The sequence below is a fragment of the Carcharodon carcharias genome, chromosome 20, assembly GCF_017639515.1.
Source record: "Carcharodon carcharias isolate sCarCar2 chromosome 20, sCarCar2.pri, whole genome shotgun sequence".
NCBI lineage: Eukaryota > Metazoa > Chordata > Chondrichthyes > Lamniformes > Lamnidae > Carcharodon > Carcharodon carcharias.
Window position 1 is genome coordinate 48,313,764 of NC_054486.1, and position 22,284 is coordinate 48,336,047.

Consider the following 22,284-nt stretch of genomic DNA (forward strand, 5'->3'; position numbering starts at 1 on the left):
CAGATCCAGGATACAATTGTCCAACCAAGGATATGGAAAGGCTGTGAAATTTGCTCAACAGGAGAAAGAAGACTTACTATGATGTGTAATACAAGGTGAAGCTACTAGCAGTGAAACAAATTCTCATCTATACGAGAGGAAGAAATTTAAGAACAGATATAAAGTGGATTTTGTAACATGTATTTGGCTGGTACAGGTTAAATATTGTGATGCTGCCAAGACAGACTGCTGAATGGAAAATATGAGACCAAAGGTGAAGGATATAACCTGCACTGTAAGTTGTTAAAATGTGTAAAATGTTAAAAGATGTTACATTTTAGATAGTGTTTATGAAAGCTCATCACTATGGTGATGACTCTTCATTCTTTACAGGGGAGGTGTTACAGTTGTGAGGTTCATAAGATTGTTATATTTTGGGACTTTGTCTTTAATTAAAATGAAGGTAATGTGACCTGTTCTGAAGTTTGCCTTTCAGAAAGCTTGGATGGTTTAATTGTTTATGATTGAAGATCTCCAGATTGTTTTGCTGGAAGAAGGTGCAAGATGTTTACACTTGGAGACAATGGCAGCAGCCTGTGTGCCAATAGTGGATAGACTGCAAGTCTCCAAAGTCTCCGAAAGGTATTGAGAATATTGGGTTGTAAACAGTTGTGCTTTAAACTGTCCATTTATTTCCAAGATAAAAGTGAGTTGGAGTCTCAAGAATAGTTCAAAAGTTGTTCTGCCAGGATACAAGGTTCATGCGGTGCTTGTCATCATGGGGATGGGTTTTGAGAGCCTAAGGGCCTAAGATATCCCTAAAAACTCAAAGACAAGGTTAGTCTGCAGGATCCAAGAGAGAGAGAGAGAGCAGCTATTGTCAGCAAGATGCTGTGGTTCATCACACAGGAATGTTGGTAGGTGCTCGCATTCGGATTAAGAAGACCAAATTCATGAGAGGTTAAAATGAGGCTGGAAGATTCACTAGCTTAGGCTAGAGGAAGAAGCTCCAAGAGAAAAAATTTCACTGTGAAAGTTCACAGCCTGAGAAAGAAAAAGAATAGCAAGCAGTGAACCCTCATGAACTAAGAATCAACTTGGACTTGTTCTGGGAGAATTGAAAGTATACTTAAAGGACAATGTAAAGCATATAAGTGCACTGTGTTTTTGGGTGTGCTAAAAGAAAAAAGTGAATGTTCTGTTTTGTGATTTTAAAGTACAAGTTGCCTACAAAGACAACGTTTAGTCAACAGTGCTTTCAGTCTTTTGTTACAGTGAAAGCCTTAGAATGACAACAAGATGTCACATTTTTTCAGCTATTAACTGAAGGTTTGAGTTTATTTTTAAAAGGTTATCAGGCTCTACATTGAGTGTAAAAATATCTTCCCATTTTATAAGTAATTCAGGTTTTGGTGTTATCTCAAATGACCATGGAAAGCTGGTCACATTGAATCTAAATTTACACGTAAAAATTAGTGTTCGATGCTGTTCATTAAGAAAAGTGCCTGCTACAACAAAACAATCTACATGACTATGGTTGTATTATTTGTCTGCTGCTTATATTATCTTACCACTTGGAAAATGGTGCCCAACCTTGCTGTTGCTATTTTGCACATTTCGCATCAGGACTATTTAAAAAAAATTCATTCATGGCATGTGAGCATTGCTAGAAAGGCCAGCACTTATCGCCCATCTCTAATATCCCTTGGGAAGGTGGTGGTAAGCCATCTTCTTGAACCGCTGCAGCCCATGTGATATAGGTACACCCATAGTGCTATTAGGAAAGGAGTTTCAGGAATTTAATTCCAACGACAAGTCAGGATGGCGTGTGATGCTTGGAAGGGAACTTTGAGGTGGTGGTGTTCCCATGCATCTGCTGCCCTTGCCGGTCTAGTTGGTAGAGGTCATGAGTTTGGAAGGTGCTGTGAAAGGAACATTGGCGAGTTGCTCAGTGCATCTTGTTGCCACTGTGTGTTGGTGGTGTAGTGGGTGAAAGTTTAAGGTGATGGATGAGGTATCAGTTATGCAAGTTGCTTTGTCCTTGATGGCGTTGAACATCTTGAATATTGCTGGAGATTTACTCATCCAGGCAAGGGGAGAGTATTACATCAAATTCCTGACTTGTACCTTGTAGATGGTGAGCAGGCTTTGAAGAGTCGAAGCAGAATTTCCAACCTCTGGGCTGAATTTTCCCCCCGTCGGGGGGGCAAGTTGTTGGGTGGGCGCGTACAGGTGCACTTCCGATCGGTGCCCCTGATCGGAGGCACGGCACCATTTTATGTGGGCGGGACAATTAAGGCCTGCCCAGTGTGACGTCCGCAGGGAAGGCCTTTGCGCTCCCAGTGCGGGTGGGGGGGGACTCCTAAAATTGAAGGTGCACTCTTTCGCACATGCGCACGAAAGAGCACACTCATCTCCCTGAGGCTAAGTGCTGCCTCGGGGAAATCGGCTCTATATGTAAAAAAGCTCAAAATAGAAAAGTAAAATTTCCCTAACATGTCCCCTCATGTGACAATGTCACAGGAGTTGGGGTATGTTCATAATTTCAAAAAAAACTTTATTAAAATTTTTAAAACCCTACATGAAACTTCATTCCGCCTATGGATGAGGTTTCATGCTTTTTCTAGTTTGCACTGGGGCTCCTGGCCTGCTCGCCAATCTTAAGGTTGGACAGGCAGATCCACTAATTTCTTCAATTGCTCTGCCAATGGCCTCAATTGGCCATTGACAGGTTGGCAGGCGCACAGCTGATTTTGCTGCGCCCCCACGTTCCTGAAAATTTAAATGGGGCGCGGTGACGTCAGGAGTTCCGCCCGATGCCACTGTGCATCATTTTACGCGTTGGCGAGCGGGCCCCCGCTTGCCGACGGTAAAATCCAGCCCTCTGACTTGCTCTTGTAACCACAGTATTTATATGACTAGTCAAGTTAAGTTTCTAGTCAATGGTGACTCTCAGGATGTTGATCATGGGGGATTCAGTAATGGAAGTGCTAGAAAATGTCAAGGGGAGATGGTTAGATTCTTTCTTATCATTGTCAGACACTTGCATGGCATGAATGTTACTTGCTACTTATCAGCCCATGTTGTTGTCAAGACTTGTTGCATGCAGGCACAGACTCTTTTTTTGTTCATTCATGGGATGTGATGCGTTGCTGGCTAGGCTGGCATTTATTGCCCACCCCTAATTGCCCTTTAGAAGATGGTAGTGAGCTGCCTTCTTGAACCGCTGCAGGCCATGTGGTGTAGGTACACCCACAGTGCTGTTAGGGAGGGAGTTCCAGGATTTAGACCCAGCAACACTGAAGGAATGGCAATATATTTCCAAGTCAAGATGGTGAATGGCTTGGAAGGGAACCTCCGGATGGTGATGTTCCCATGTGTCTGCTGCCCTTGCCCTTCTAGATGGTAGCAGTCGTGGATTTTGAAGGTGCTGTCTAAGGAGCCTTGGTGAGTTCCTGCATGGTATCTTGTAGATGGTACACACTGCTGCTACTATGCGTCGGTGGTGGAGGGACTGAATGTTTGTGAATGTGGTGCCAATCAAGTGGGCTGCTTTTGTCCTGGATGGTGTCAAGCTTCTTGAGTGTTGTTGGAGCTGCACTCATCCAGGCAAGTGGAGAATATTCCATCACACACCTGACATGTGCCTTGTAGATTGTGGGCAGGCTTTGGAGAGTCAGGAGGTGAGGTACATGCTGCAGGATTCCTAGCTTCTGACCTGTTCTTGTACCACAGTATTTATATGGCTGTTCCAATTCAGTTTCTGGTTAATGGTAACCCCCAGGATGTTGATAGTGGGGGATTCAGTGATGTTAATGCCATTGAATGTCAAGGGGTGATGGTTGGATTCTCTCTTGTTGGAGATGGTCATTGTCTGGCACTTGTGTGGCACGAATGTTACTTGTCACTTGTCAGCGCAAGCCTGGGTATTGCCCGGTCTTGCTGCATTTGGACGTGAACTGCTTCAGTATCTAAGGAGTCGTGAATGGTGCTGAACATTGTCAATCATCAGCAAACACCTCCCTTTCTGACTTTATGATGGAAGGAAGGTCATTGATGAAGCAGCTGAAGATGGTTGGGCCGAGGACACCACTCTGAGGAACTCCTGCAACGATGTCCTGGAACTGAGATGATTAACTTCCAACAACCACAACCATCCTCCTTTGTGCTGGGTATGATTCCCAGTATGATTCCCACCATCAGAGAGTTTTCTCCCTGATTCCCATTGACTCCAGTTTTGCTAGGGTTCGTTGATGTCACACTCGGTCACAGCCTTGTTTCAAATTGTCACAAATTTGTTTTTTCAGTCAGAACACAAGCTCCTACCCACATTCTTGCATGGTACACCATAGAGACTTCTGGCCTCTGGCTGCTCTGTCTGTCATATCCTGGCAGACTAACTGTGCCTGTGAGTTTTCAATGATATCTTCAGATCCCTTCCCCTCATTTCCATGCAATGTGAATCACATGGACTGTGTATCCAGGTAGAAAAGCTAATTAGTTATTGTTTAGGCTCCAACTCTATTCTATCTTGGAAGTAAATGTACAGTTTAAAGAATAACCATTTACAACTCGACATTCTCAATAATTTCCTGCGACTTAGGTGAGCAGTTAACCATGGTAAACACAGATGCTGCTGCCACTGTTTTCATGTGTGAACACCTTACACCTTCCTTCGAGCAATGCAACCTGGCCCTCTCTTTAATCTTAATGGTCACCTCACCCAGGCTTCTTGTTATGGAAGCTTCAGAACAGGTCACATGCCCCCCTTCATTTAATCCTGAATTAAAGATACAGTCCTGAAACATAACAATCTTCTAAACTTGTAACACTGACAGTATTCAGTCATTGCTGATAACTTAAGTATTGGCAGTGGTGGAACATATGAGAAGAAAGAAAAGCCCAGCTCATTAATGTTGATTTAATGAAAAAGGTAAAATACTTTCGATGAATACCTAGGCATCAATTGCTTTGCAAAAATAATAGTTGGAATGCTACTTCAAGAAGTGCATGACTTCATCCATGTCCACAAAGAAACCAATTATTGTTCAAAATAAAATGAATGCTGTAGCTTTCTGGACACCTCATTGCTCACGATTTTAATGAACAAAATTAGAAGTTTGAGGGATAAATTTTATGCAACTGCTCCAATTAACATACACCAGCAATTTGGCCTCACAATATAAAATTGTTTTAACTGTCTGAGAACCTGGCAGCCAATGAAAACTCTGAACTTCTCTGTTTTTCTTGTTAAATAAGACATGTTTCCGTTTTACTGCCTTACAGTCTTTTGATTGTAATTATCCGGGGAAACAGTTTCTATTTATATTGACTGTATTCAGGCTGTCTCGTTAGTGGTGATGAATTATAGCATTTCCTTCACAAATACAGAGCTATAGTTTATAAAAGATGCAAATAAGTTATAATTGTCTGTTGACTGAGTGAAAATGACTGGTACTCAATGTGAAGTACTTTGTCCATTTCCTGGTCAAATCGCTGTACAGTAGAGCCATAACTTTTGTTCTTAATCAACTCCAGAAAAATGTTTAATTCCTACGCAGAAGTTTATTCTCTGGTGTGTGTATGAAATATATATGTTAGGTAGTGAGCTAAGGTATTTTATAACAACGAATATTTGAACTTGTACCTTCCAAAGTTTTGATAGCTTGCAAAATTCAGATGGTTTGTGCTGTATCTAAAAAGAACTCAATTTGGTGTGTTAATGCTGCTTTTGTTTCAGACTTCCTGGAACATTCTCTCTCTGTATATAACAACAGTATAGGAGGATACCATGGTATACATTTGATTTCACCAGAAAGCCCTTTTGTGTTCGGTTAACAATATCCATTAACAATGCATGTGTGTACCACATGTGCAAGAAGGGAAGATTAGAGTTCAGAGAAAGAATTGTGCAACGTGATGGCAATGCATTTTGGTATTCCAGTGCATTAATATTTTGAAAGTCAGGACATATTGTTCTACAGTTCCCAACCAGGGGAGGCTTGGAGCAGAGGCTGGGTGTTTTGTACTTGGGAAGAAAAATTGGCAAATGATCTACCCAAACCCTTACAGTTCTCAGCATCTGGTTCAGGGGATGATGTTGACAAAGGCCTGGAAGTTGGCCCTCTTAAAATGGTGCATACTCCAAAGACACATAAAGAGCATTTTTTTAAACAGAAAAAGGAGGTTGGGTGAAAAGTGCAAAAAAAATTTCCAAGATGAAGGATTGTTTTGGTGTAAAGCTGCACCCTTCCCTCCCTTGATGCTCCTCTGTGTTCATCGTATTAAACACATCTTCCAGCTGCCAGGAATTAACCTAATCTTTTTCCATATAGTGTGTTCAGCTCCATGAAGGTCAACCATTTGAGACATTTCTCCCGTTCCCATTCAAGCCACTGAGATTGTCGAGGTAGGTGTGTGCTTTCATGAATGACTGTTGTTAATTTTAATTGAATGGTATTTAAGATTTCCTTGAGGTTCCAGAGCCCTAACAGCTGCTTTGTTCTAGATTGGGTGGTTTCAGATTGTCCCCAGGGTGATCTTAACTTCCTTCTTTCATTAAGATAAACAGACGAGTAGTAGGAGAATGTCTCTGTAATCTTGTTTGCTCGAGCAGCTTGAGATGGGAGTGGAGATCTGACATGGTAGGTCTCCCTGAGACTACCGTATAAAAATGAAGCTATGTTTAAAGGGTGTAGCTATTGATTTTTGTTGCATTTAATCTTGATGCCAGTCCTACATATGATATTGTCATCAAGCAGATTTTTAAAAATACAACCTCGTGGCACTGCTCATAAGTAATTTGAGTTCAGAAATATAGTTATTTAGCCAATAACTTAGCTTCTCCCTTTAAGGCAAGTACTTAAACACTCCCTGGAAATCTTAGTAATTCTATCTGAATGTCACCTAACTGTAGTTGGGTCACTAAATAGTTTGTAAATTTCAGGTTGCAGGTCCATGATTGTTTTGCATCTGTAACAAGGAGTGGAACTGAATACCACTGCCCCACCCCCATGGCAAGTTTAGAGGTGGGGACACTTAATTGGGTGGGAAGGTGCAGGGTGAGGACCCCGCCACATCCTGCTTCTGCCCAATTAGGTCTGCAGCAAGTCCATGGTCAGCCTCCTCACCTGGATGCTAATTGAGGCCCTTAAGCAGGCAATTAATGCCTACTTAAGGGCCTCATCCCATGGCGGGCTGGGGAGTCACCATGCAGGGAGCCCATAAAAATAAATCCTGTCAGATTGCGCTGGCATCATGTTCTGTTTTTCTTCTCCTTGTACTTACTAACAAATAAACACCAGGTGCCAGTCATGTACAAGGGATGGGTTAGCACACAAATATGTAGGTTTATTAAGGAGTTGTGAAGTTGGTAGCATTATTACAAAGTTGGAGAACTTGTACACATGCCTGACCTGTTTGGTTCTTCACAGCAAACTGGGGTTGAGCCTAAATCACCTGATGCATTGTGTAATTTTCCCTCTAGTAATATATACAGAAAACATAACCACAACCACTTAGAGGTGTACCACAACATCCCCATTTTTACAAATAAATAGCTCCCCCTTACAAATGACCATAACTATTTACAATACATAGAAATGCACATTTACATGTTAGAGAGTTATGAGTTAAGAAACTCATGAACTTATAAGTCCCTGAGGCATAGTGGCAGTCTACTTAAACAAGGTGAGAGCTAGTGACTGTAATGTTAGCCTGAGGTTGATGGATCTTCTCACTGTGGTCTGTGGGAGTGTCATGCTTGGATGTTCCTTTGGATTTAGCCCTGTATCTTGTGTTGGATACAATGGAGTTACACAGTGGTTGAGGATTAAATACTTCCTTGATTTGCGTTCTGTTCCATCTCACAGTTGTACCATTGGGTGTGATGATCTCGTTTGGCCTTAGCTCTGGACAGATCCTGTCACTTCAGTTGGTTGCCACATACCTTCCGTGGGATGTTGAATTCGAACCTGTTGTCCTGTCTTTCAATTGGTAACTCTTTGCCTGCATTCCTGTTATGCACGTCTTTCACTCCCGCCTGTTTTTAAGAAATCTTCTCTGACTTCTAGAAGAGTAAATTGATGAAAACTAGGCAGTACTGGTCTGCCAAACATGAGTTCCGCCAGTGATGGAATGATTGCACTTAGAGATGTTGCCTGAAGGTGTATCATTGCAATGTGTAGATCTTGTTTGGTATGTGTGAATTTTAGAATGAAGGATTTCACTGTATGGATCATTCTTTTGGCTATGCCATTAGATCTGGGTAGTGTGGAGCAGTAGTGTGACATATTGCCCATTTCTCACACATATCACTGAAAGGTTTACCAGTAAATTGAGGACTGTTATCTGAGATTATCTCCCTGGGTGCCCAAAATAAACTGAAAATAACACTTAAGAGTGTGTGCTACAGCTGTGCTTGATGTACTGTGCAATTGATGGATGGTAGGATATTTGGAAAAATAATCAACAGCAACGAAGAAAACATTCCCAGGGACGGGGAAAAGGTCAGAAGCAACCTTGGTCCAAGGAAGAGTAGGAACTTTGTGTGGTATATGTAGGTTCTTGTGCCGATTTGGCATATTTGCCTGATATACCTCGCACTTCTTAACTGTGACCTCAATGTCATTGTTTATGCCCTGCCAATAGACTGTGTTTTTTGCTAGCCTCCTTGTACAATCTATGGATGTGTCTTCTGATGCTAATCTGCCTTGCGGTATTTGGCTGATTCATGGATTGTTACCAAGGTGAGATCTTGACATGCTGGTAGACCTGCAATTGCTGGGCCTTTGGTTTCTATTATGTTGAACATTGTGACACCCAGGATGGCTGGTTATACTTACACGACAAGATGAATCCTACAAATGGAATTACCCAGCCATTATATGCTGAAAGTTTCGTTGTAGTGGATTTCTCCATTGCCTTCCACTTCTTTGGGCACATTGCCTGCAGAATTCTCAGAAGCAGTATGTTCGCACTTGCCAGTGCCTATTTTTGCAAAGAGCGAATGTTTATCAGCTTTGAGGATAGATGATCTGAAACGTGGAAAATACTTCTGACAGTGTAATAGCATCTATGGGTGGAATTTTCCGCAGGCAGGATGGGAAAATTTGGAGAGCTGTACTCATCATGTCTTGATCATCATCATTTTTGTCCATGTAAGCTGCCACTTTGTAAATATATATTTCCTATGCGATCTAGTATGCTGCTCAAAGGTATTCCCTGTTTGAGGTCTAAGTCTATACAGGACTTCTCGTAGCTCCTTTGGCCTTTGCTATTTTGCATTGCTGCTGCCAGTGACCCTTTTTGCCCCATGACTTAAAGAAAGCATGAAATCCTGGGCAATTCTGCAATACATTTAAAAGTCTGCACCTTCCACATGTCTTCCTGTGTTTGACTATTCTAGTCACAATGTCGATGGTAGGGTTGTATGTAGGACCAGTAAATTATGTTGGCCTGCAATAATCGTTTCATATTTTCCTTTTTTTACTCATTCACGGGATGTAGGCAGCACTGGCTTGGCCAACATTTATTGCCCATTCCTGATTGCTCTTAAGAACCCCTGAAGTCCATGTGGTGTAAGTACACCCATGATACTGTTCAGGAGGGAGCTCTCGGACTTTGACCCAGTGACAATGAAGGAATGACAATATGGTTCCAATTCAGGGGTATGTGTGGCTTGGAGGGGAATTTGCAGGTGGTGGAGTTGTCATACATCTGTTACGCTTATGCTTCTAGGTGGTAGAGGCCACAGGTTTGGAAGGTCCTGTCGAAGAGTATTGGTAAGTTTCTGCAGTGCATCTTGTAGATGGCATACACTGCTGCCTGTGCATCGGTGGTGGAGGGAGTGGATAGTAACCCCTGGATGTTGATGGTGGGGGATTCAGTGATGATAATGCCATTGATTGTCAAGGGGGAGATGGTTAGATTCTCTCTTGTTGGACATGGTCATTGCCTGATGTTTGTGTGGCACGAATGTTACTTGCCATTTATCAGCCAAAGCCTCAATGTTGTCCAGGTCTTGCTGCATATGGACACGACTGCTTCAGTATCTCAGGAGTCGCAAATGGTATTGAACAGTGTGCAATCATCAGCAAGCATCCCCTCCTCTGACCTTATGATGGAGGGAAGATCATTGATGAAGCAGTTGAAGATGTTTGGGCCTAGGACACTACCCTGAGGAACTCCTGCAGTGATGTCTTGGGACTGTGATGATTGGTGCCCAAGAACCACAAACATCTTCCTTTGTGCTAGGTATGACTCCAACCGGTTTTCCCCCTGATTCCATTGACTTCAATTTTGCTAGGACTGTTCAGTACCATACTCAGTCAAATGCCACCTTGATGTCAAGGGCAGTCACTCTCACCTAGCATCGAATCCATGTTTGGACCAAGGCTGTAATGAAGTCAGGAGCTGAGTGGCCCTGTCGGAATCCAAACTGTGAGTTAATGAGCAGGTTATTGCTGAGTAAGTGCCGCTTGATAACACTGTCGATGACACCTCCCATCATTTTGCTGATAAGACTGATGGGGTGGTAATTGGTCGGGTTGCAATTGTCCTGCTTTTTGTGGGCAGGACATAATTGGGCAATTTTCCACATTGCTGGTTAGATGCCAGTCTTGTAGCTGCCCTGGAACAGCTTGACTAGGGGCGCAGCTGGTTCTGGAGCACAAGTCTTTAGTACTTTTGCTGGAATATTGTCAAGGCCCATAGCCTTTGCAGTATCCGGTGCCTTCAGCTGTTTCTTGATGTCATGTGGAGTGAATCAAATTGGCTGAAGACTGGCATCTGTGATGCTGGGTCCACAGGAAGAGACCGAGATCGATTATCCATTTGGCACTTCTGGCTGAAGATATTTGCAAATGCTTCAGCCTTGTCTTTTGCACTGACGTGCCAGGCTCTCCCACCATTGAGGGTGGGGACATTTGTGGACCCTCCTCTTCCAGTCACTCATTTAATTATCCACCACCATTCACGTCTGGATGTGGCAGGACTGAAGAGCTTAGATCTGATCCATTGGTTGTGGGATCACTTAGATCTGTCTATTACTTGCTGCTTCTGCTGTTTCGCATGAAAATAGTCCTGTGTTGTAGCTGCATCAGATTGACACTTCATTTTTAGGTACTGTTGCTGCTCCTGACATGCTGTCCTGCACTCTTCATTAAACCAGGGTTGATCCTCCACCTTGCTGGTAATGGTAGAGTTGGGGATATGCCGGGCCATGTGGTTACAGATTGTTGTTGCATACAATTTCGCAGCTGCTGCTGATGGCCCACAGTGCCTCATGGTGCCCAGTTTTGAGTAGCTAGATTGATTCGAAATCTATCCCATCTCGCACGGTGATAGTGTCACGCAAACCTTGGAGGGTATCCTCAAAGTGGAGTCGGGACTTCTTCTCTACAGGGACCGTGTGGTGGTCACTCCTACCAATATTGTCATGGACAGACGGATCTGGTAGATTTGTCCAGTATGTTTTTCCCTCACCAACTGCCAAAGACCCCGTTTGACAGCTACGTCCTTGAGGACTCAACCAGCTGGGTCAGTAGTGGTGCTACATTGAAGTGCCCCACCCAGAGTACATTCTGTGCCCTGGCCACCCTCAGTGCTTCCTTCAATAGGTGTTCAACATGGAGGAGTACTGATCCGTCAGCTGAGGGGGGGACGGTAGGTGGTAACTAGCAGGAGTTTCCTTGCCCATGTTTGATTTGAAGCCTTAAGACTTTATGGGGTCCAGAGCTAATGTTGCAATCTCCCAGAGTAACTCTCTCTTGACTGTATATCACTGGTGGTAGGACAGGACATACCCAGGAATTGTGATGGTGGTGTCTGGGACATTGTCTATAAGGTATGACTACATCAGGCTGTTGCTTGACTAGTCTTTGGGGCAGCTCTCCTGATTTTGGCACAAGCCCCCAGATGATAGTAAGGAGGACTTCGCAGGTTGACAGGTCTGGGAATGCCGCTGTCATTTCCGTAGCCAATGTCGATGCTGGGGAATCTTACCGGTTTCATTCCTTTTAGATTTTTTAGCACTATGATACAACTGAGTGACTTGCTTGGCCATTTCAGAGGGTATTTAAGAGTCAACCACAAGCTGTGGGTCTGGAGTTACATGTAGGCCAGACCAGGGCTTTAGTGAACCAGGTGGGTTTTTACGACAATTGACAATGGTTTTGTGGTCACCATTAGACTGGCTTTTAATTCCAGGTTTATTGATTGAATTTAACTTCCACCAGCTGCTGTGGTGGGATTTGAAATCATATCCCCATAGCATTAGCCTGGGCCTCTGGATTACTAGTCCGGTGATGCTACCACTACCTTCCCATCAGCGTTGTGTTTTAGCCCTTCTATGCTTCTCTGATTCTATGAACCCATGGAATGCTGACACTAGCTTCACTGTGACACTATTATTTTTTCAGGGTTGCTGAGATATTTAACTGAACAGTAATTTTTCCAGTCTGGTCAACAAGCAGTCCTTTAAACCTAGGCCTGGTTGCGTCTATGATGTAAACACATTAATCTTTGAGGACCTGAGACTTGACTGATTGGATATCTGGCCTTTGGAGTTTGTTTCATGGTAATTTGGAGGCCAAAATGAACAGTGGGATCTGGGAGGCATTGTAAGAAGAGTAGGTAAAGATTTAGGCTCATTTAAAATGGGGAGAAGAAGGGCGTAAAATGTTTTTCCTGAACAAAGGAAATATTCAAAATGAGGCCAAGGTAAAATAAAAAACAGGAACTTTCTACCAGGATTGCACCTGTAGGTGGAGCTGTGTCACATTACATTCAGCGAGGCCCAATTCAGATTATGCATGTTCTGTGCATTTGTAGGAGAGGCTGACCACTGGAGGCTACTCCAAACTGCCCAGGAAACTCTGGGCCACCACCAGCCTGGTTGAGGCCTCCTCCCCTTGAGATTGGGCCAACATGTTGTCCTCCAGGCCCAATATGCTGGCCCACTCACCGTAGGAGCTGACCAATTTTACACCTTACTAAAGCAGCTGAGCTGCATGTTTCCTTCAGCAGTTGCCTACAAGTTTGTTATAAATGTTCAGTGAACTTGAAGCATTGTAAAAAAATGCATTTTGTTAATCATTTATGAATGTCATGAAATGCAGAGGCTGTTTCTAAACACAACTTTTCAAAAGATGCTGTTTATAAATTTCCAATTTATGAGGAATTAATTACATTGCAAAGTAATTTAATTTTGTGAATGATTCAAATCACTGCAATTTATATGTTTTTTATACCTTAAATGAAAATGGTTGGTACTGACATGAACCCATGTTCACAAAGATTTTATATGCAAATCTATCGTACAAAAGTGTAAATACTATGAGCCCTTGATATTATGCAATGAACTGGCTTTTGTAAATATTGGCTGTGATCCACTTTGTTGCCGTTATGTCCATGCTATAGTTCATCCCAATCTGAGCCTGCTGATTATAATAATAAAGATAATGCATATCTCATGTTCATACAGTAAAAAGAGACGCAAAACAATGAAGATCAAGAGCAGACATAATAAAACAAATATCAACCTCAGCTGAGGTAAAAGTGAGGTTATGTTTGTCCTTTTAGAAAAGTTATTGTGCTTGTAAATTTGGACAATGCCCTATTGCAAAGAAAAAATATAGCCTTGCACTCATCTCACATGAAAGCACTACATGCGTAGTGCTGTTTGAACTAAGCAAAGTAGTAGCTTGCATCTGTAATACAAAATGTACATATTTAAAAAGAAAAAAAATGTCCTTTTTAGGGTTTTAGAAGGTAGTTTTTAAACAGTAGTTTGCCAGGCAGTGGTACAAATCACAATGTTGTCAGTCATTGCTATGCTATACACATTGTATTGCAAAAGTGTATTTCGTATATGAAAGTAATGTATACTTGTTCTGAAAAGCACTTTTGTTAAAAGGTTAGTAAAAGCTGCAGTATATGACACAATATTTGGACTGGCATCATGGTAATGGCATCTGCCCATCTCAACCCCGTTACTCCTGGATTGGCTGGTAGTTATTTGAATTTAATGGAAAAAGTCTGGTTCCACCCTGATAGTCAGTTTGTCCATTATCCAAATTGCTATCAGTCTGATTGCCTATTTCTTCTGTAATTTGGATAATATTGGAATTAAACTGAAAGATGGAGCTGATTTGCAACAGTTCAAAAAGAGACACAGTGTAGTTTTATTGAATCAATATTGCATTCCAGATTGCGTTGTTAGCCACTTAGCCAACAAGCCATATTAGAACAGTGCTTTAGTTACATAACATTACATTTTGTAGTAACTTTAGTCCAGCAAATGAAAAATCTCTGATATGATTAATGTGAAAATCTTTACTGAGTGCCCATGAGCATTCTTTTAATTGGGAGAGTAAGTAGAAGGGCAGTCTGGTCCCTTGTTTTTCATAGTGCAGCTGTGAAACCCCTAAGAGGGGCATATGGGAGTTTAAAAAAAATTTTTCTTCAGCATTTGATCCCTTTCTTTGGAGAAGAACCAGACCTCTGTAAAAGATTTTCCTCCATGGTGACTCAACACAGCACGAGAAGAAAGGGAGCAGTTGGTCATAGGGATTTAGTTAGGGTTACATCCCACACCCCCCACCCTTAACTTGGTCTGGAGGAGGAGATGAAGCCAGACAGAGCAACACCAGCCGCTGGAGAAGAAAGGATAGGAGGACTCGTGGAAGGAGAGCCTATCCATTCGGAGTCTTTAGAGGGCATTTAGAGAGCACTTTTGCATGATCGAAGACCAGTGCATGAGGAGGCTGCACTTTACCAAAGAGGTAATCACAGAAAATCTGTGGCCTTGTGGAAGGAAGACTTAGTCCTCACAGTCCAGCCAAGGCTGTATTGTCTGTGGCAATCAACGCCACAGTAACATTTCATTTTATGTTACTGGAACTTTCCAAATGCCACAGGTGCCAAATGCTATCAGTCAGATATCACAATATTTTGTGTGCTTCTGAATAATGGAGATTGCTGAGGCTCTGTAGCTCTGAGAAGTGACGATGACAAGGCAGAGAACTCCAGGATTTGACAAGATTGTGGGATTTCCCATGGTTTAGGAAGCCAATAATTGCACGTGTGTGACCATGCGAGCCCTTCATTTAAACTTGAAGGTATTCAGGAACCGGAAAGGATTACGTTTCTTCATTGTGTGTGACTACCAGCAGGGCATCATGCTGATGAATGCCTCCTATCCAGAAAGTTTGCATGATGCTTTTAGAATGAGACAGTCACCCATCCCAAGGAGGCCCAGGACAATGTGTGTGGATAGCTACTCGGTGACAAGGAATACCCTCAGATGCCACAGATGGTCAGCCCCAGACAACTGTTGAGCACTCATACAGTCAGAGTCACTCTGGCACCAGATATGTAATTGAGCAGACCATTGTAGTCTTCAAGCAGAGGTTTATGCACCTTGACTGATCAGGAGGTGTACTGAACTACACAGCTGAGAAGATCACCAGATTTGTGCTGACTTGCTGCATACTCCACATTCTGGTGATCATGAGATATCAGCTGTTATCATCAGTAATTGTGCCAGAAGGTGAAACTCAGCAGAAGGAAGAGCAGGAGAAAAGGAGGAAGGGGGACCAAGGAGCACACATAAAGATTCCAGCTAGGTGGACTGCGTCTGGGAAGGATGTTCGCCGTTATCAGTGAAGACCACTTTTAAGACACACCCTCTACCATCAAATTTGAAGTACCGTTGACAAATGCCTAACCTCCTAGGGCAGAGGATTCACCAAAAAATCTATCATCTACACTCAATCCTTGCAACCCTTTCCCCTAAGACAATACAGTAAGACCATCAATTCCACTACCACCCAATGACTGTAATCACTATTTATCCATACCAAAAGCAAACAATGAAAACATTACAACCGCCAACAGCAATAATACACACTAAACTATTCACCTTGGTGCTTACCCTTAGTGGTGATCCTCTGTAAGTTCTTTTACAAAGTATATCCCTAGTGCCAGCAGCATTTGAGCTGGAGGGCTGTTGAAAATGTGAAGATTTCAGTTCAGATGGTCCCCTAGATGCTCTAGAGGGGCTGTGGGCTATGATGGCCCTGTCTTAAACTAAATGATCTCAGCATGAGCCTGAGTAGCCTGGGCCACCTGGCTGACAGACAACTGTGAGGGCAGAAGTGGATGACAAGGGAGGGACCAGGAATGCTGGTGTCAGGAGAAAGGTAAGTTCTTGCTCCATGATTTCCATGCTACTACCTCGAGCATCAAGATTCTCATGATATTACCTCGGGCATCTGTTCCATCAGCCCAATAATCTGCTGGAGGACAGATACCTGGACAGCTGAGACACCCTGCAAGCCCCTTTCAATCAAGGAACCCAGAGCCCCTATGTGAGCTGCCTGAACTCCCATGCAGCTATTCCATGGAAACTATGACCTCATCCATCAGCACTGGACTCCATAGGTCACTGAATGGAACTGGCCAGCTTTCCACACTGGAGATGGTGTGTTCTAGGCTTTATGTCAAGTCAAGGAGCAAGCTTGAGGTGGGCACCTTCATCTCCTTTGCTGCATAAGCTTTGGGGCACCAAATGTTTGTCTGTTCTTCTGTAGCTTGGCTCTTCAAGGTCTCATCTGACACTTCTGCAGCGGAAGTAGTATGTGACCTTGCTCCCTGGCATCTGTGCTGTCCCTTCTAACCAGCATGCCTGCAGCTCACTAGTGCCTGGACCTTTCACTGTTAGGATCCCTGTTCAACCTTAGCTTCTAAGTTATACAGGGTGCCAGCCTCTGAGCTGCCTGTGACAGTGATAGTGATTGATGTGGTGCCTTCTTCCTTGCTGTCCTCTTCCACTTTCTAAGGGGGGGCAAAGTGACTCTTCCCCCCCAGTCCCACTGGGGCACAGCAAGGTGAATCATGCTCCTAAGAGTCTGAAATAATAAAACTGGAAAGGTTAGGGTGTAGTGCATGTAGTCATGATAGGTGGATATGTGTGAGGTGACCATATGAAGCTTGTGAATGAGGATAAGTTTGGGGGATTAGGGAATAGTTGTGGATATGTAAGGAAGCTGGAGTGGCTACATATCTCTCAATATTTCATCTGTTCTACCTGTTACCACAGCGCCTGCCATCCTACCCCCCGATCACTGGCAGCACTGTCCCTTCAAGGGGAGTGATCTTGTGGAGCTGTACTTCCCCTTGCTTAGTCGTGTCATGCCGCTGTCTCTTATGTGCTGTATTGTCCTGCAAAATAAAGAGTGGTAACTATGAATGAGTGTGCTGGCAGGTCTGTGTTTGTGTGTGTGTGATGCCTCACATGATTGAAGAGTTGTGAGAACTGTCTGATGTGTGAGTACTTGCTATAAAGGGTGTATTGTTGTGTGTCATGTGAATGTCAGTGTATAATTAGATGGTGAATTCAGTGTTGAGGTTGTGATGCTGCTGGTAGCACAGTTATTGAGAAGTATGTTTGAGAGATGGGATCTTACCTTGACCACTTGTTTCAGGTTATTAATTTTTTGTGGCAGTGGATCCATATTCTGGGAGCAGGGCTCCAGGCTGTCACCTTCTTGGCAATCTCCTCCCACATCCGCTGCATTAGTTGTCTCTGTGGCTTGTGGGTAGTGTATAAGTCATCCCTTCTCCTCTAAACTGTCTCCATCAGGACCCCCAGTGCCATCTCTGAGAACCCTCTCTCTTGGTTGCTGAGCCATCATAAGATGTGTCATTGTCCTACTGCTTTGGTCTCTCTGTCAGCCAATCCACTCCTGACCATCAGTGGAAGTTCATGTGTGGAGACAAAACTTGCAGCTCTCTGCTTTAGTGCCTCCAGGAACGTTCAAATATGGTCCTCTGCAACCTGCCCAAGATTGCAGGCTAAATTCAGATTTTTAAATAGGTACATTTTATTAGCACAGCATCCATTTGGTGTCTATTTTCACCTGTATGCAAAATTACTCAGCAAGTTGTCCTGAGTAATTTTTCACAGAGGCCTTTCTTATTTATCATTTTCATTGATATGGAAATTGAGGGAATAATATTGAGATTTGCTAATGACACTGGGCGGAATTGTCCCAGAAATCGGCAAAGTCCGATATTGGACAGGGAAATCGGCATGTGACCCCCCTGACAGTATTGGCGGCTTTCTCTGCTATTTCATGCACCACTTTGTTTAAAAAATTGAGAGGCATGTGTCGGATCGCTGGCGGGGGATTCACCTGCCCCACTGTGACCTCAGGCCTTCAGTAAACTGGGTGTCATGGTTAAAGGCAGCCCCTGCACAGAGCTAGCACTCTCAAGGGATAGGAAGCTGCTGGGAACTAATAGCTGCCAATGGGAGAAAACATGCTGCCCCAAATGTAGCGACTTTTCCCTCGAGTGCCTACTGGATGCAGTGGAGGCCCGCCACGATGTCCTCTACCCCTGTTCTGTGTGAAGAACCTAATCCAAGGTGACAAATCCAGCATGGGAGGTGGTGGCAGCGGTGGTCAGCATCAACAGTCTCCAGAAGAGGACAGCCCCCTAGTGCTGAAAGAGGATGAATGATCTCCTCTGTTCCATCAGGGTAAGTCACTCTTCATATCACTCACAACTCACACATCCATCACACATCCACAGGGATCTCTCTGACTGCCAGCTCAAGGGACATCACTACTCACTCTCTCACACACACCTTCATCTGCCCTGCGCATCGTATCCTTGTTCCATCCATGGCACCACTCAGCACCCACACATGCCAGCATCCTTCTAACATGGCCTGGCAGGCATCCTGCTTGCACTCTCTCCATCTGCTTTCATGCAGGACAAGCTGGCACACAATAAAAGGGAGAGGTCACAGGCTGGTGGAGGAATGCCTGACATCAAGGTCCTCACAGACTTTGAAAATAGAGCCATCCAGCTGGCCGGAGAGGATCTGGACCGTTCCTGTGCTGAAGGCCTGAGATCGGCGGTGCTCAACCAAGTGACGATCCAGCAGTGCAAAATCCATCAGACAACCATGCTATGAATGAGTTTCCCTGTTCCACAATCCCCTGCCATGCACTAATTATCTCTCCTTGCTTTTGCAGGCAAGGGGGTCAATGAGCCAGGTCCTCAACTCCAGCCCCAAGGACACCACAGAAGAGGAATCCACAAACTTTGAAATTGAAGACCCGGCACAGCACTTAACCACACCCTCCACCAGCGCAGAGACACATCACATGGGGACCTAGTTCTAGAGTGGTCTCGGGGTCATAATCTGGTGAGCACATTGCACTGCCTGATCCACAGCAGGCAGAGGCAGGGACTTCCCAGGTTTCCAGTGCTTGGAGGACTGCCAGAAGCCAGGAACCTGCTAGTCCAATTCAGATGAGGAGTGTCTGGACTTGGTCATACCTCAGTTGCTGGAACTGCAAAGGCAAGCTTGGGAACATCAGGAAGGGATGTCTGCTGCACTGCTCAGATTGCAAGACACAATGTACGAATCCATCCGCCTTCAGTCTGAGGTGATAGCACCAGCTTGCCGATGCACCAAAGTCAACATTAGTAGGGTGACAGCCACCATGGTCCAGGACATTGGTCCTGCACTGCTGCAAGAGCTGCACTCCTTTGCTGACGCACTTGCTGGCATCTCTCAACCTCAACTTGAGAAAGGGGAGGGGCATCTCAACTCACTCCAGCTGTCCCTCTCTCAAGAATTCAGCCAAGCGCCATCAGGCACCCACAGGGAACAGGGTTAGCAGGTGCACACCCCAGGGCCATCTATCCAGGTGATGCAGGCAGTGTCCGGTCCATCCGAATCCCCTCTTCCTCTGACCCCAGCAGCTCCAGCTCCAAGAGTTGAGGAGGGTGCCACTACCACACAGCAGGACTCCGAAAGCAGGTCATGGCCTTCCAGGTCTCAGCCCTCAACAGGATGCCCGCCAAGTTCATCACAACAACAGGGCATAGCAGTCAGCAGGCCACCTCTGCTGTGGATGTCAGGGGAGCACCAAGACATAACGGCAGGGCTAGAAAGGTCAAGAAGATGTAGTTGCATAATGTGGGCACAGGTATAATTCACTTCTACTTAATGTTGACCATTGTAACTACACTCCCTAGAATGTCTCCTTGTCTATGGCTTCTTGTTATGATGAGAAGTGTTCATATCAATCAGATGTGAAACCTTGCTTCCTGCACAAAATGAAGGCTAGTGTCACAGTCCAGGGCCTCTCCCTGAGCAGTGTGTAACCTTCAGAGCACAATGATTGTCCAGCTTCAAAGCCACTCTCCGGATTAGTGATGCCTGCACCTCCATGTGACACTTTTTTGCTGCAAGAATCTCGTATCCAGGCGTCACTAAGTTCTGTGATGGTCTCTGTGAGCTCTCAGCACCTTAGAGACAGGGCTGCTCCCCCATCTCAACACCATTCCTGACAGGTGAAGGTGATGCTGAAGGGAACAGGTGATGAAGCCTGCCAAAGGATCAAGTTGTCCTGAGGTCCCTGTGGCCACTGTATCTCAGCAGTGTCTCCATGATATGAGCCTCTTCACAGAGTGTCTGTGCGCTGCCCTCAGCTAGACAGGTGTCAGATGTTCCCAGATGCATTGTGAAGATCTCAGGAGTGTCCTCACTGCATCTCGTCATCATCCTCCTGGAATCTTGTGGCAATGAAGGCCTCAAGAGTACGCCTGCCTCGGCTGGCCAGTGCACTGGCCACATCGTCTGCACCCTCACCATCCAGGACCCCTTCACCCTGAGCCCTTCGATTTCCTCCTCATTGGAGGAGAGTGCGCTCTCACATCTCCTCAACATCTAGGTTTCCCCCCTTTGCATCACCAGGTTGTGTAGCATGCATCAAGCCACTGGTGCGTTCAACAAAACTCCGGGTTGCAGCATGAGCCTCGTTGTACCTTCTCTCACCAGGAGCCTGAGGCTGCCGCACGGGTGTCATCAGCCACATCCTTTGTGGGTGGGCCTTGTCCCCAAGGAGCCAGTCCTGTATCTTGTGTGGTCCCCTGAAGAGGTCAAGGTTCTGAGACTTGCTGAGGCTGTATGAGTCGTGGATGCTTCCGGGGTATCTTGCACATGCCTGCATGATCCATTTGTTATGGCCGCAGAGCAGCTGAATATTGAGAGAGTGGAAGCCTTTTCAGTTCACATACTGGACTGCTTGTTGTCAGGGAGATTTAGGAACCATGTGACTGCAGTCGATGGCACCCTGCATCTATGGGAATCCGGAATTCTGAGCTTGCTTCCTGGCTTGCCTGATCTCTGTCAAGGTGAACAAAGTTGTGTGCCTTGGCAAAGAGGGCATCTGTGACCTCCTGGTGGAGGCTTGTGAGATCCTGCTTGTGGGTGGAGGCTTGCAAGATCCTGCAAAGGTTGACAGTGGGGCCCTGGAAGAAGCCACTGCTGTAGAAATTGAGCACAGTGGTAACTTTAACTGTCACTGGCAGTGGATGTTGTCCAAGTCCCCATGGTGCCAAATCCTGCAGAAGGTGGCATATGTATGTGACCAGTTCCCTTGACATGCGCAAGCATTGGCTATGCTGGTTCTCACGCATATGGAGGTAGCACATGGCCATTTGTCGACTCTGGATCTAGTGATACGCCTATCAACAACGGCTCTGTGGTGTTCATGTTCTGCTTGGTCTTCAAGGCTCTGTTCCTCCCTTTGGCAAGCCAGGCACCTCCATCGCATTCTTCTCCTTTTCTTCAGCCTATAAACAATGAGGCAGGCAGCAAGATCACCAGAAATAAAAACAAAAAACTGCGGATGCTGGAAATCCAAAACAAAAACAGAATTACCTGGAAAAACTCAGCAGGTCTGGCAGCATCAGCGGAGAAGAAAAGAGCTGATGTTTCGAGTCCTCATGACCCTTCCACAGAACTGAGCGAATATAAGGAGAGGGGTGAAATATAAGTTGGTTTAAGGTGGGGGGTCGGGGGAGAGAAGTGGAGGGGGGGTGGTGTGGTTGTAGGGACAAGCAAGCAGTGATAGAAGCAGATAATCAAAAGATGTCACAGAAAAAAGAACAAAAGAACACAGAGGTGTTGAAGGTGGTGATATTATCTAAACGAATGTGCTAATTAAGAATGGATGATAGGGCACTCAAGGTATAGCTCTAGTGGGGGTGGGGTGGAAAGACAAGCGGGGCATAAAAGATTTAAAAATAATGGAAATAGGTGGGAAAAGAAAAATCTATATAAATTATTGGAAAAAACAAAAGGAAGGGGGAAGAAACAGAAAGAGGGTGGGGATGGAGGAGGGAGTTCATGATCTAAGGTTGTTGAATTCAATATTCAGTCCGAAAGGCTGTAAAGTGCCTAATCGGAAGATGAGGTGCTGTTCCTCCAGTTTGCGT

At 44.7% G+C, this 22,284-nt stretch overlaps 1 protein-coding gene across 13 annotated transcripts in view; it reads left to right on the forward strand.

Moving 5' to 3' along the window:
• The window catches only part of slc25a21 (solute carrier family 25 member 21), a 766,657-nt gene that overhangs the window by 380,419 nt on the left and 363,954 nt on the right, over positions 1–22,284 (forward strand). For 3 of the 13 annotated variants that reach the window (XM_041214370.1, XM_041214368.1, XM_041214371.1), the window contains one exon: positions 6,315–6,388. The exons of 9 other annotated variants lie outside the window; for them this stretch is intronic. The gene's annotated coding sequence lies outside the window, so the exon portion shown is untranslated. Of the gene's footprint in view, positions 1–6,314; positions 6,393–22,284 lie in introns of all 13 variants that reach the window. One more of the 13 variants, XM_041214369.1, reaches the window with a different exon arrangement.